This window comes from Hemicordylus capensis, chromosome 10, assembly GCF_027244095.1.
Source record: "Hemicordylus capensis ecotype Gifberg chromosome 10, rHemCap1.1.pri, whole genome shotgun sequence".
Lineage (NCBI taxonomy): Eukaryota > Metazoa > Chordata > Lepidosauria > Squamata > Cordylidae > Hemicordylus > Hemicordylus capensis.
In genome coordinates this window covers 13,263,868-13,278,427 of record NC_069666.1, presented here as the reverse complement: position 1 = coordinate 13,278,427, position 14,560 = coordinate 13,263,868, and the positions used below count along the sequence as shown (strand labels likewise).

At 43.9% G+C, this 14,560-nt stretch overlaps 1 protein-coding gene across 25 annotated transcripts in view; it reads left to right on the top strand.

Moving 5' to 3' along the window:
* SEMA6D (semaphorin 6D) overlaps positions 1-14,560 on the top strand; it is a 410,879-nt gene that overhangs the window by 97,417 nt on the left and 298,902 nt on the right. For 2 of the 25 annotated variants that reach the window (XM_053272270.1, XM_053272266.1), the window contains exon 3: positions 792-881. The exons of the other annotated variants lie outside the window; for them this stretch is intronic. The gene's annotated coding sequence lies outside the window, so the exon portion shown is untranslated. The remainder of the gene's footprint in view (positions 1-791; positions 882-14,560) is intronic. 25 annotated transcript variants of the gene reach the window in all.

The following is a 14,560-nucleotide window of genomic DNA, read 5'->3' as shown; positions in this document are numbered from 1 at the left end:
GTGCAGTATTGTCTACAGTGACTGGTAGCAGCTCTTCAAGATTTCAGGCAGGAGTCTTTCCCAGCCCTACCTGGAGATGTCAGGGAGTGAATCTGGGACCTTTTGCATGCAAAACAGATGCTCTGCCACTGAGCTATGACCCTATCCCCATCTCTACTCTTCAGTGATGTATTACTATTATGAGTATAATCTTATCAGGTTTGTCAGAGCAGGGCCAGAGGTTGTCCTCATCAAACACGTTGTGCGCGTGACATAGCAGGCACCCTTCGGATGAGAGGCTGTCATCCCAGAGCTTGTTCCGAGAACACATGATACAGTCACCATGCTGAAGCTAAGGAGGTTCAAGCCTTGTCTCTGCTCTGATCAGTGAGCATCTGAGATCCCCACCTGAGATACAAATGACTACAGATATTTATATAGTGCTTTTCAACAAGTTTCAAGCAGTTTACATGGAGAAATAAGAAAGCAATAAGATGGATCCCTGTCCCCAAAGGGCTCACAATCTTTAAAAAAAGAAACATAAGATAGTCACCAGCAACAGCCACTGGAGGGATGCTGTGCTGGGGGTGGATAGGGCCAGTTGCTCTCCCCCTGCTCAGTAAAGAGACTCACCACTTTAAAAAGGTGCTTCTGCCCAGTTAGCCCAGCACATATGCTGCCTTGAGTCCCCTGGTGGAAGAAAGGCCAGGATATAAATATTATAAATAAATAAGCAGTCCACATAACCTTATGGCACCCTGAATCTTAGTCTTTAAGTGCCACGAGGCTCCCTATTTCTTTTTCATTATCAGAGCTAGAATCAATAGCGGGGGAGACAAGAATGCAGAAAGACTGTTTGGAATCTGGACTTCAGGCTGCAGCACGACTCCTACAAGAGAAAGGTATGGCCAGAGAAGTGACCACTTTCAGAATAGCTCATTTTGTTGACTGAGCATTCCTTCAATATTTCCTCCATGCCAAGAGTGCATTCACTCGCCCTTCCTAGCAAAGAAATGAAAAGCCTTTCAGAGATTTCTCCTACAGACTGGAAAGAAAGAAAGGGACAGATTGTTAATTCAGCTGTTTTAAAAAAACTGAAGCGTGTTAGATTTTTTTCAATGATAACCACTGACTGTCTGCCCATAGAAGCAGGTTGGGGTACTTCATCATAAATAATATGTGAAAATTCACAACAAAGCCATTGTGTAATGGCTTGGGTGGCAAGGTCAAAAATGCATATTTGTCAGTGACCCAAAATAATTCTCGCTAAACCTGCCGTGATGAATGTGTTTATGATTAAAACCTCATAACAAGTAGCCACTGCTGTACACAAAGCCTTGTTCACTTTTCAGGTTATCTCCCACAGGTCCAAAAATTATTTGTTTATTTTTATGACGCTTATATCCCAGCTTACTTCCTTGCTGGAACACAACACGGTGTGCATCCATTCTACGTTTGCAGTTTATTGCTATTCAGTATTTGTTTTAGCAGAAGATTGCCAAGCATCTTGGCCTCCCTAGTCCAAAGTAGCTATCCACTGCACTGTGAGGATACAAGAGAACCATGTTAATCGAAGATCCAGCAACCATAGTTTCATGTATCTACGATCAGGTAATGGACACCCAGTCTCGGTATACTTGGAGGCAAAACAGCAGAAAAAGGTGTTAAACCTACATATTCATGTTTTGGGGTGGCCAGAAATGACCTTCGAGGTCATTTCTGGCCACCATCTTGACTTCAGGAGCCATATTATGGCTCATTTCCCCCCCAAAAAATATGGGGCCAAAAAAAAAGCAATTTCCAGCCATTTTTTTTACTCTTGAGGGGACTCCTTGAGGGCATTGTCATTGAGGAGCATGGTAGGTCATTTTATTTCACCCATATTGTCCCATTTCAGAGCAGAGCAGGAACCTAACACCCCAAATTGCATTCACTTTAATGCCCCATTATTCACAGATTCGTTACCCCCCACCCTGGCAGAACAGAACCCCTGTGAGTATCAGGTTCTCCTGTGCTTCTGGTCAATGTCTGCTTAAGATACTACAGTGAGAATAATACTTCACATTTCTAGAACTCTTCTGAGTATTCACTGCAACTTTGCATGTTCTAGATTGCTGTTTACCTTGCAACACCGCGTAAGGCATTGGTCTTCACTGTTTTTCAAGTGGAGACCACTTCAGCAAAAACAACAGCAACCCTTCAATGTAAGAGCCTTAGTATGAGAGACCTTCACTGAGAGTGTACTTGACCCAGGCTGGTATGCATGACCCTTTAAAAGCAGTGAAGCCCTTTTGAGCCCCAGTGCTATCCTTGAAGGTGCGTATGGAGCACTGGAAAGAGTGGTCCTTTCCGACACTTCCCCTATAAAAGTCTATGGAGAAAGTGTCCAGAAGGCTTACACTTCTTAATGCAGCATGCACACCTTCCATGATGGTGATAACTTCTCTTAGAGGGCCCCACCAGTGTTGGGTAAAGCACAGCACTACTCAGTGGTAACAGTTGCTTTTTAACTGTACCAGAGTGTTCACACAGACATAATAGTCAAGGAGCTGCATTTAGGGTCAGTGAGGGCCACCACTGGTTCCTGAGCCTTACAATGAAAAACACTGTTAATATTATCCCTATGCTGCAGCTGGGGAGCTGAGACTAAGGGAGTGAGGGAGCTCATGGTAGAGGTGAGATTTGAACCAGGAAGGGCCTGATTTATAACTCAAGTTCTTGGCCATTCTGTTGCACCGGTATATGTTAGAAGCTATGGCACACCCACATCTGGGATACTGCATGCAGTTCTGGCTGCCCTATAATCAGCTGCAGAAGACGCAGATAAGGACAAACAAAATGATCAGGCTCTGGAACAATATTTTTTTCTACAGAGGAAAGTTAGAGGTTAGATTGTTTAGGGTTTTGTTTTGTAAGAAAAAAGCCCATGAGGAGATATGATAGAGGTGAAAATTCAAAACCATGGGTTATCTGGTGAAATTGATCTGAGGTATGTTCCAGTGTGTTCTGATCTTATATGGGTTTCTTTGTAAAAGGGTGATTCAGGAAAGTTAGATTTTTCAACTGCTAAATCTTTCCTGATTGCAAAAAATAGAACCTTCATATTCAGAAGTAGTATATCTCTGGTTATCGGATGTTAGGGGTGAATTAGAGAGCCAGCATGGTGTAGTGGTTAAGTACTGGACTAGAACTGGATAGACCTGAGTTCAAATCCCTATTCAGCCATGAAAACCACTGGATGACTCTGGACCAGTCATTTATCTCTTAGCCAAACCTACTTGGCAGGGTTGTTGTGAGGATAAACTTAACCATGTACATCACTCAGGGCTCCTCAGAGGAAAAGTGTGATGTAACTGTAATAAATAATAAATGTCCCACAACACTAGATCAGGGGTCATCCCATGAAACTGATCAGCCAGAAATTTTGGCCAAACAAAAGGAAGCCTCAGAATTGATAACGAAGACCTTGAAGTGGTGGATAGCTTCTGCCTTGTAGGATCGACCATCAACAGTAAAGGATCCAGCATTCAAGAAATATGCCGCAGACTATCACTTGGTAGGGCTGAAGTGAAGGCCTTGGAAAGGATATTTAGATGCTGTGACTTGTCTATACCTACAAAGATTAGAATTGTTTGGACTGTGGTTTTTCTTGTGACACTCTATGGATGCGAAAGCTGGACTTTGAAGAAGCAAGATAGAAAAAAGTATTGGCGCTTTTGAACTTTGGTACTGGAGAAAACTTTTGAGGATACCATGGACAGCCAGGAAAACAAAAAAATGGATCATAGAACAAATCAATCCAGAATTGTCACGAGGCACAAATGACCAGGCTCAAACTATCATACTTCAGACACATTATGTGAAGACCCAGCTCCCTTGAGAAGTCCATAAAGCAGGGGAAAGTGGAAGGAAAGAGAAGAGGATGACCAGCAGCAAGGTGGGTGGACTCGATTACAACAACAATGAATGCTCCACTGAGAGGACCTTAAAGGCCAAGCTGAAGACAGATCATCCTGCAGAGAATCTATCTATGTGGTCACTCAGAGTTGACACCGACTTGACAGCACTTAATCAACAAAAAAGGAAGTACTTTTTCACACAATGCATAATTAATATATGAATTAAAAATCCATATGAACTTTGGTTAAAGTCTGTTCAAGTCTCTTCTTATTGCTGACCAACTGTTTTGAGTTTTGCTGCCTTTTTGCAAAGAACAGGGAAGTTAGGTTAGCTATGGAGTCAGATACACAGATTTATTTGGGTATAGATCCTTATGCAAATCAGATGGTATAACTAGCCAGGAGTTGGCTAAGAGTGGCCATTTGGTCATAGACAGCTGACAAGTGAGATGATGCAATCTTAATATATTTCTGCAAGTGCAGCAATGGTCAGCAATTCCTGATTTCTGTAACTTCTGCAATTCAGAATTTTGCATCCAAGGCAATAATTTTTAATTATAAAATGATGTCTTTCTAATTAAGATTGGTGGTATCTTCTAATTAGAAGTGGCCTATCAAAACTTAACAATTATCCCAAACCATCCTCTTGGGAGGGAAGGACTTCCCCTAAGACAAGGGACTATAAAAGTTTGGATCACGGATCAGAATTTAGAATTTTCCTCTTTTTGAACTCTTTTGATTTTTTTTTAACTTTTCTATAGCTTTGGGCCTCAAGCTTTAGCTCTAGCTATAGTCCCTTTTTGATTTACATTTTATTGGGTCTCCTGTTTTGAGTTCTATCTTTTGCATTGCTGATTTGCAGATTGCCTGGAGTGTAAGATATCTACTTAATTCTTTAATATTTTTAGATCGCTTAATCTTTGCTCCGTTAATGTAATTCAAATATGTTAATTTAATTTCTGGAGTGTGTGCTTCATTTTCTGAGCAGTGGGCAAACATTTGGTCAGAACTCAATAACCTCATAGCTAGAACTTTGGCTATTGGGGAATATTAGGAATTTGACACAAATAATCCTCAAAAATTAATAACTCCTGAATGGTTGGGCCCAAAGCTCTGAAGTTTCACATGGTGTTCCTACATGATTGTAGGATTAAACACATAGACTGTCAAGAAGATCAGTCAGCCTGTTGATTTTTAATGAATTTTTTAAATTAAACTTCTTGAAAAATTCATTAAAAATCAACAGGTAGACTGATCTTCTTGATCATCAAAGCATTTCATACTAGTGCTATGTGCTAATCCCATATGAATTTTGATAATTTTCTGCCCAGCCATTCTGGAGTTATAATATGGGGTTCAAAAATGGGGGTACTGCTCCTTTTATGTGAAAGCAAGGAGCAGTTTCCTGCAAAATAGGCTTGAATGATGGACAGAGTAGGAGTTCAGTTCCAGAACTTCTTGTCAAAAGAAAGCAGTTACGACACTGTTAAATAGTTTTAGCAATTTAGAAATCATTAAAAATCAACAAATATGTCATGGGGGAAAACAGACTTGAAAGTCTGTACCCTTAGTCTTCAGTGAGTGGTTTGAAAAAGCCAGTGAGCTAGAAATGGAACCAAGCAGGCTCTTCCATTAGCCATAAATAACTTGCCTCGTAAGGGTCTATTTCCACATAGGTGATGTTTCACATGTCCTGAAGCAAAGCAACAATTTTCATGTTCCTTACCTCACACCAGACTTTTTGTTATGAGTTCGTTGCTTTCTTAAGCTTGTGGGAAACCATGAATTGCTTTATGCTTTTCACACCAAGCCATTTCCTGTGAATAAAGATTGCCCCAACCCCAATCCTGTCCTCCACACGTCTGTTCCCACTCAAGACAAAGCGTATTTTTAACGTACCTTGGGGAAGTATCTCTCTCTTTCTACTGTGAGAACAGATTGTAATTCCTTGTGAACTGGAAAATTACCTTTCAGTCCACAATACAGTAATCAAAATGGTCAGATCAACATTGAATCATGATAGATGTCTTCTGTGATTGGTTTGAAAAGGAGCAGTGGGCCAGAAAAGAAACCAAGTAGCCATTTGGTTTGGCCAGAAAAGACTTACCTCTTTAGGACTTACCTCCATGTTGGTGGTGACCACCTGTGATCTTTTACACTTCCTCCTTCCTGAAACAATTCAACCATATGTATTGTCAGACTTTTTGTTACGAGTTTGTTGCTTGCTTACAATGATTGAAACCCATCCATTTAAAGCCAAACGATTTCCTGCTAATAAAGCACATTGTGATGGAGTTGTCTCTCAGTCTCTAGGAAAGAAACCAAATGGCTGCTTTCTTTAGCAATAAAGCATTTACCTCTGGGTTGTTGATGTTAGTATCTGAAGCTTTTTGCTTCCTTTTGTCTGAAACAGTGCAACAAATTATGTTCCTTACCTTGCATCATTTGTTACATTGCATCACAATTTTTGCTATGAGGGTATTTTCTTAAATGCGGTGGAATCTGTGGTTCTTGGTTTTTTCTTAGTTTTCCCAGATGGTTTCCAAAATGAAGGTTCTCTTGTAGTTTCCTATTAAAGTTGGTCTGTTTCCAGGGTGCAGATTCTTCTCCAGTATCCAGCAATGTAGTATCTTTTCCCCTATGGTCTCGGATAGGAGAGCTGGTCTTGTGGTAGCAAGCATGACTTGTCCACTTAGCTAAGCAGGGTCCACCCTGGTTGCATATGAATGGAAGACTAGAAGTGTGAGCACGGTAAGATATTCCCCTTAGAGGATGGAGCCACTCTGGGAAGAGCAGAAGGTTCCGAGGTCCCTCCCTGGCAGCATCTCTAAGATAGGGCTAAAAGAGATTCCTGCCTACAAGCTTGGAGAAGCCGCTGCCAGTCTGTGAAGACAAGACTGAGCTAGATGGACGAATGGTCTGACTCAGTATGTTCCTATGAAGCCTTGGCAAAGGTTATTTACAGGGCCAAATGAAGAAAGGCAGTGAAAGATTTTAGCATTTAGAGATGCTGAAATACTCTTCTCCTTTGCTGGATTGCTTGGTTTCAAACAGCCTCCCACCATTACAAATTCCTGTTCTGGAACAGAAAGATAGTTCTGACCTGGCAGCTTTACCACTCACTCTTTTAAAATAAGCACAACTGCTTTGCCATGGGAAAGGATGAAAAGAAACAAGGTGCCCCTATGAGATGCTGTGACTTCTACTGCATCCTCCGCACCTTGATGGCTAAAGCTTGGTGATGGAGTTTTAGCTATCACCAAGGAGACAATGAGCACATCATAATAGAGAAACCACCGGTGATGTCATAATCGCCACCTGCAGAGATGGCGGTAAAGAGTGTCATCCTTCAGCACTGGGGAAAGATATAGCTGATGGGCACCTGTCTTCACTACAAACGTATCTGTGTTTTATACCAGTTTTATCCTGGGAGTTCTGGTTTGGAGGAAGTGCTGATAATTCTCAGTTCTTGATCTTTTTGAGTTTGCCATTGAACCCTGGGGAAGTTATCTGATGGGCACCATGTTCAATTCTTGCACACAGGGCCCTCCAAAGCTTTTTACATCACTGTGCTGGTGCAAGATTAGTTTTACATTGCAGGAAGCCAAAGCAGAGCAACCCATGTGTGGCATTTGTACAAGCTGACCTTTAGACAAAGGCATTCAGATTACTGTCTCCTAATTTAGGCTGTTAAACCACCTAATGGCGCGACTACCAAGCCAGAGGTTGCCAGTTTGAATCCCCACTGGTGTGTTACCCAGACTATGGGAAACACCTCTATCAGGCAGCAGCGATATAGGAAGATGCTGAAAGGCATCATCTCATACTACGTGGGAGATGGCAATGGTCAACCCCTCCTGTATTCTACCAAAGAAAACCCACAGGGCTCTGTGGTCACCAGGAGTCAGCATTGACTCGACGGCACACTTTACGTTTACCTAATTTAGGCTGTTAGCACAGTGAGCAGAGGCTAAGCTAACTATTATGAATTGAAGACCACATTTCTGCAAAGGCTGGTAGAAAATCTACACAATGTCGATGAACAGAATAAATTCATAACATATTATTTGGCCGGTTTCCATGGGATTCTTGAAGTATTTCTTGCTGCTAAACTGTTCTTTGTTTACAGTTTCTAAGAGAGCTTTTGGGTTCTTGGAGCTCTTCCACTCCCTCTTTACAGTCTCATTTTAAAATGAGCCTTTTTGTAAGAAACTTCCTTTTGGAAAATCCCCAAAGGTTGAAATGTTTGCACGTCTCTACATACAGTGCCATGACTTCAAGCCTTAACGAAAGCTTGCTTATCAGCTATGTTTGTTTCTTTGAAAATACCTTATTTTAAAAAATATGTGGGATATTGGACAGTAATCTTCTCTTTTCCCTTGACAGTTAACTGTTGTGTAAATGAATGTGATCTGTCTCATTTTGGAAAGTAACAGGAGATTTGACACAGTTCAGGGAATGATATTGTGTGTCTGTAAAGTGGCACAACTTCTGCCAATATCCAATCTTGCAGCTTGTCGGACTCTGGAGAGGGGAAAAAAATCATTTTGCAATGCTCCTTTTTTCTTTTACCTCCTCCAAAGTTGTTGTGTAGTCAGAATCACTTTTCATGGTTCGTTTTGCTTTAAACAGGATGGAGTGGAGTTCACAATCAATAGAACTGATAGCATTGGAGTTGCAGGCAGCCAGACACCGTCGTCTCCCCACCCCCACCCCGAGAGGACAATAGGGTAATCCTTTTATTAGAACCAACTACAGTGTCCTAAATTTGTGATCAAGTGGTGACCTGAATAACATCTAGATTTTATATTTTGAGAAAACAGGAAAATGGCCATTATTTTTCTTTGCCCCTGTAACCCTAGCTGCAACCAAAATCCGCCTTACCTCTAGTGGGGTCTAATCTGCTTAAGTCTGCCTAATGCTTCCTGCTCTCTGCTTTAAGACTCATGCAAGCTATAGGCTTGCGGGTTCCAACATCACGGATGCTGTAACACGACCGTGTTGCCATAATGTGCAGGTGGAGGCTGCTGCCAGGCACGTGACAGGGAAGGGTAGCCCACCCGCCCCGACAATGGGAAGTGTGCACATGTATCCACAGGGCAGGGGGTTTTCCCATGTGGGTGGCACATGATCCAGGCCATTGGCGCCCCTCCCTACTTGATGCCGTAGGTGACTGCCTAGTTTGCCTAACAGGTGGGCCAGCCCTGGATTGTGGAGGGGGAGTACAAATGGGTTTCTCTTTATCTCCTTCACAGTGAACATACTTAGAAACAAGGCTGCCTTGGGTAAATGCAGATTTTATTAAATAGCTCCGCCTCTGAATAGCATAGGAACATAGGAAGGTGCCTTATACCAAGTCAAACCATTGGTCCATCTAGCCCAGTATTGTCTACACAGACTGGCAGTGGCTTCTCCAAGGCTGCAGGCAGGACTCTCTCTCTCAGCCCTATCTTGGGAATGCTGCCAGGGAGGGGACTTGGAACCTTCTGCATGCAAGCCTGAAGGTGCTCACTTCCTAGAGCGGCCCCACCTCCTACGAGGAATATATTCCAGTGCTCACACATGTAGTCTCCCATTCATATGCAACCAGGGTGGACCCTGCTTAGTGAATGGTACAAGTCATGCTAGGCACCACCAAATTAAATTTCTAGGTGCCATGGCTTCCTGTCTCCTGGGATTTTTTTCTAGCCCTGTTCTAATGGACCGATCTGTGTACCCTTTTGGACCTTTTAAAAAGGTCCATCTTTAAGAGCAGCCGTCCACACTCTTTCAGTCACCGTGGAACTGGAAAGTTTTGATCAAAGTGTGTGTGTGGGGGGGGGGAGACAGCCCTACAAATGTTAGTAAATACCCGTCTCCTATCATGTCCTGTGCAATTTTGTACAATTCAATTCACATTTAAATCAGTGTTGTTGAGGTTAATAAGACCTTCTTCCTTTTGCCAGATACAATTATTCTCGCGAAGTCCTTTCATAATTTTCCCACTAAAAAGCATCGGAGTGAGGTTTCCCTTAAACATGTCATTTCCTGCTGACAACATAGAGCCATCAAGGCTTGATGCTGTGTGCAGCAGGGAGACCTGTATAGTTGTCATCCATGATAAAGGCCGACAGTTATGGTTAGAAATGGCCACTTGCCATCCTGTTTAAAAGGGGGGAAATGTGTGGCTTTCTAAAGGGTTTAAAATCCACATTGTGCTCCCAGTTGCTGGCAGGCGATGCACAGAAGAGAGTGACGGAGTGGGTTTATTTAGCAGCCTAATCTGCCTAAAATGTGCATGGCCAACTATCCATCCCCAGGGAACAAGGTTCTTAATTCTTCCATCTTAAGTTTATCATCAAGCGTTTGTGCACATCCTTGAAGGCCCCTTTAGCAGACAAATGAAAGGCAGGAAAGCAAAGTTTGAGTATCTGATTAAAGATGGCAAAGGTTTAGGTTTTCCCATGAACTGCACCGGATCATAGTCTGACATGCCAACAGGGTCCCATGTTCTGCACTTTCCCCTTGGCAGATACTAATTATAAGTTATTTCACAATGGAACTATCCTTTTGTCCGTTTAAAATAAGTATGCTCCACCCTTCTGTGTGAAAGCGTGGTGATTTTCAGTTATTCAAAAGAATATGCAAAGACCAGTGTTCTTTGTTGTAAAGCTTGGGGGCCAGGGGCACCCTCCTCAACCTGAAGTGCATCTCCCTGACTAATCGTTTGTTGGGCCTGTGCAAAGTTTCAGCCTGAGCTGAATACTCTGTGCAGTCCCCCTGGCACCATGCGGAGGCAACGGTTCCCAGCATACTGTGCTGCATTTTGCCTCGCACCAGCAGGGGTATTTAAGGGAAACAGAGCCCTCTTGAGCCCCTGCCCCCCCACCTTTGAAGCCATGCACAGAGTGCTGGGAAGCAGAGCCCTTCCCCCATAGAGCTCTAAAGAGAGGGTTCTGTCTCTCTTAAAGGGCCCTCCCGGCACTGAGAAAAGTGCAGTACTGTGCGGAGATCAGCACAGGAGGGTTTGGTTTGGTTTGGTTTTTGCCCAAGTGGCCCCTGCTTCAGAAATAGTGAAAATCACTGGCATGTACTATCAAACTTTTTTTCTGCCAAACGTTAGACTGATTGGGGGGGTTGGGAGGGGGCATTTCTGCAACCCTGCAAAGCAAGGAACTGTGCAGTTCTGCTCTTATTTCTCCCCACTTTCTAGGAGTTTTTAGGCTCCCCCCCCCGTTCAGAACCGAACCCCCCAATCCCCATAGAGTGAAGGTTTCATTCTTTGTGATTTCCGTCTTTACAGGAATGGAACCTCCGTGAACAATGAGGGCCACCTTGTTATTCATGGAGGTTCCGTTCCCGCAAAGACAGAAATGCCTGAAAATGACTGGAAAGTGGGGAGAAATGAGATTAGAACTGCATACTACCTTGCTTTGCAGGATTTCAGAAATGCCCCCTCCCAAACCAGTCTTATGTTTGGCAGAAAAAAATGTTTTTAAGTGAGAACCTCAAAATGGCTCTGGCCTCTAAAATAGCAGCTGGAAGTTACCCCGGAAGTCATTTCCAGACACTCTGCAACAGAGAATATGCGGATTTTAGCCTATTTTCAAACTGCGAATAAAGAAACCGGGTCTCTGGGACTCGTCCCCAGTTATGCAAAACCACAGTTGCTGGGACCAGTGGTGATGAGCACCACCTGTACTACAGTACAAGAGCATGGAGCAGTGTTCCCTCTAACAGGGATTCTCAGATGTGATTGACGACAATTCCCAGAATCTCCAAGAAAAAGCCATTGCAGCTGGGGATTCTGGGAGTTGTAGTCAACAACATCTGGGAATCCCTGTTAGAGGGGACACTGCCATGGAGCAGTGGCTCCACCACAGTGGCTCCCTTAGACCCTGCTGGCACTCCCCTCCCCCCGCCATCAGCTCAGGCCTGTGGAGGCCTCGTGAATTTGGCAGGGGAGGACTAGGGCGGAGGCAGGAGCCTGCCGAACCCACAGAGGGCTCCGGTACTCACACACCGGGACGAGAGGCATGGCAGCTAGTCGGAGGCAGGACAGTGAACGAGGATATCTCCTGGATGATGGGACGCTCCTTCCCCCAGCCTCTATGGTGAAGGTGGCTACCAGCAGCTCAGGAGCAGCTGCTGGTAGCCTGTTCCCACACATGACTGGGCAATGAGGTACGCGTGTGTCCTCCTATCTCACTTTTAGTCTGAGTTCCCGGACAAGGCTACCTGGCAGAGGAGTGGCAGGATCAAGAGCGATCCTGGCACTTCTGACCAACCCTATCTGGCACTATTCTACCCTAGTTGGTCTGCTCTTGAAACCAACCTTAATGTGTAGTTAAACTATGGAATTTGCTCCTGCTTAATGTGGTGATGGGGACCAGTCTAGATGGTTTTAAAAGGGGATTAGGCAGATTTTTGGAGGATAGGCTATCAACAACTATGGATGGGCTATCAACAACTACTAGCCTTGGTAGCTATATGCGTCCATCAAGATCCATGGGGTTATGACCCTGAAACCCTGAATACCAGGTGCTACCAAGGGAGGTGTCATTTCCCCTCTTTTCCCCACTTGCACCTTATTGGCTGCTATATGGGGTGGGATGCTGGACTGGATGGGCCTCGGCCTGATCCAGCAAAGCTTTTCATATGTTGTTATGTTCTTAAGGTTTGCTGTAAGGGATTAAAAAGAAGTCATCCGGGGATCAGATTCTTAAATTCTATTATAATTCTATACATGTTTAGATCTAATGGCACATCTAATAGCATAGTCCTATACAATATACATGTCTACTTGGAAGTAAATACCAGTGTGTTGAGTAAAGCTTATTCCCTAACAAGTGTGTTCAGGATTGCAGCCAAAGTTGTCCAGAATGTGTGGGGATAGTTTTTCAGACTTCTGGTTCTAGTGAAAGCATTCTTAGCTTGTGGTTAGAAGAAAAGGTGAGTGCCAACTGAATTTGATTATCCGAGTTCTGGGGAAGAATGAGGGTGCTGAAATTCATATATTGTGTAAGATTAGATTAGATTTTACTTGCAGCATTTAATAAGATGTTGAGAAGGAAGACTTTTTCTCCCACTTGTGGAAAGATTGCAATAAGCTTGTACATGGAAACAGTATTGTGATAAGGAGTTATGTTTTGAAATGTGTCATGCTCAGAGATAATGTTTTAACTGTGTGTGCTTAATTATCTCCCTTTGAAATCCATGGTTCTTAAAAGTGCCTAGTTTTGACTAGATCATGGCCTAATTTACCATGCAATTGATGAGGCCCTGTGTTAATTAGTTAGGCTGAGTTAGTCTGTACAAAACTTTCTCTTAATTTTCTGCTATGGCATGTCACTTTAGTGAGTGTTCCTGCAAACTGGGACATTTCAATCATCTGCTTGGTGGAAAAAGAAGTTCAATCCTATACATGCAAAAATCCTCTTCCATCATGCTGGTATGCAAAGGATTTGAGTGAAAATTAGGAGCTGGTACAGATACTGTATAAAATGGGGGGTGGGGGTGGGACTACTTGTGCACAGGAAGCTGCCTTGTACCAAGGCAGACCTTTGGGCCATCTATACTGACTGTCAGCAATTCTCCAAGGTTTCCATCCAGGAGTCTTTCCCAGCCCTACCTGGAGATACTGCCAGGGATTGAACTTGGGACCTTCCACATGCAAAGCAGATGCTCTTCCACTGAGTTATGGCCCCATCTCCTTAGGGGAATATTTAAAAGCAGATAGTGCTCACATGTAGTCACCCATCCAAATGCAAACTGGGATAGATGATCCTGCTTAACAAAGGGGACACTCCATGCTCACTACCACAAGACCAGCTCTCCCCCCGCCCCCTAGTTTGAAATGGTGGTTTACTTCTACAATGCCTGGCTGCTATAAGGAAATATGTTTTGTATATGTTGCCATTTCCTGTTCCTGGTCTTTTGGGCTAAGTGGGAGAGTGGTCCAGCCAACCCATTAAGAGGCAGCATATTGGGAGTCACCAAAGTACTAACTGGCAGGGGAGCTGTCCGGGAATGCCAGAAAGGTTATCAAGAGAGAGCCAAATGCTGAACAGCAAGAGAGCTGTCCTGGAGGATGTTGCTAGAAGCAGAAACCAGGAGCTGGTCCATAGGGTGGTGGTGGTGGTTGCAGCAGCAGCTTCCTGACAACACTTGTGGGCTTCTTGTATTCAGTCTTGGCTGTTTCACCTTTCCTAGTGTTTCAGTGGCCCCTTGATCCTAGCCATACTTGGGGAGGGATTCCTCCTCCCAAATAGGATTCTGAAAAGGGCAGAAGCCGCAAGCTTCTTGGGGAGGAGAGCTAGTCTTGTGGTAGTGAACATGAATTGCCCTCTTTGCTAAGCAAGGTCCACCTTGTTTTGTATTTGGATGGAAGACTACATGTGAGCGCTGTAAGATATTCCCCTTAGGGCAGGGGTGGGCAACCTTGGCCCTCCAGCTGTTTTTGAACTACAACTCCCACCATCAATTGTGGCTGGGGATGATGGGAGTTGTAGTTCAACAACAGTGGGAGGGCCAAGGTTCCCCACCCCTGCCTTAGGGGATGGGGCTGTAGCTCAGTGGAAGAGCACCTGCTTTGCATGCAGAAGATACCAGATCCAATCCTTAGCATCTCCAGGTAGGGATGGGCAGAATCCTGCATGAAATCTTGGAGAGCCACTGCTACTCAGTATAGACCAGGCCTGGTC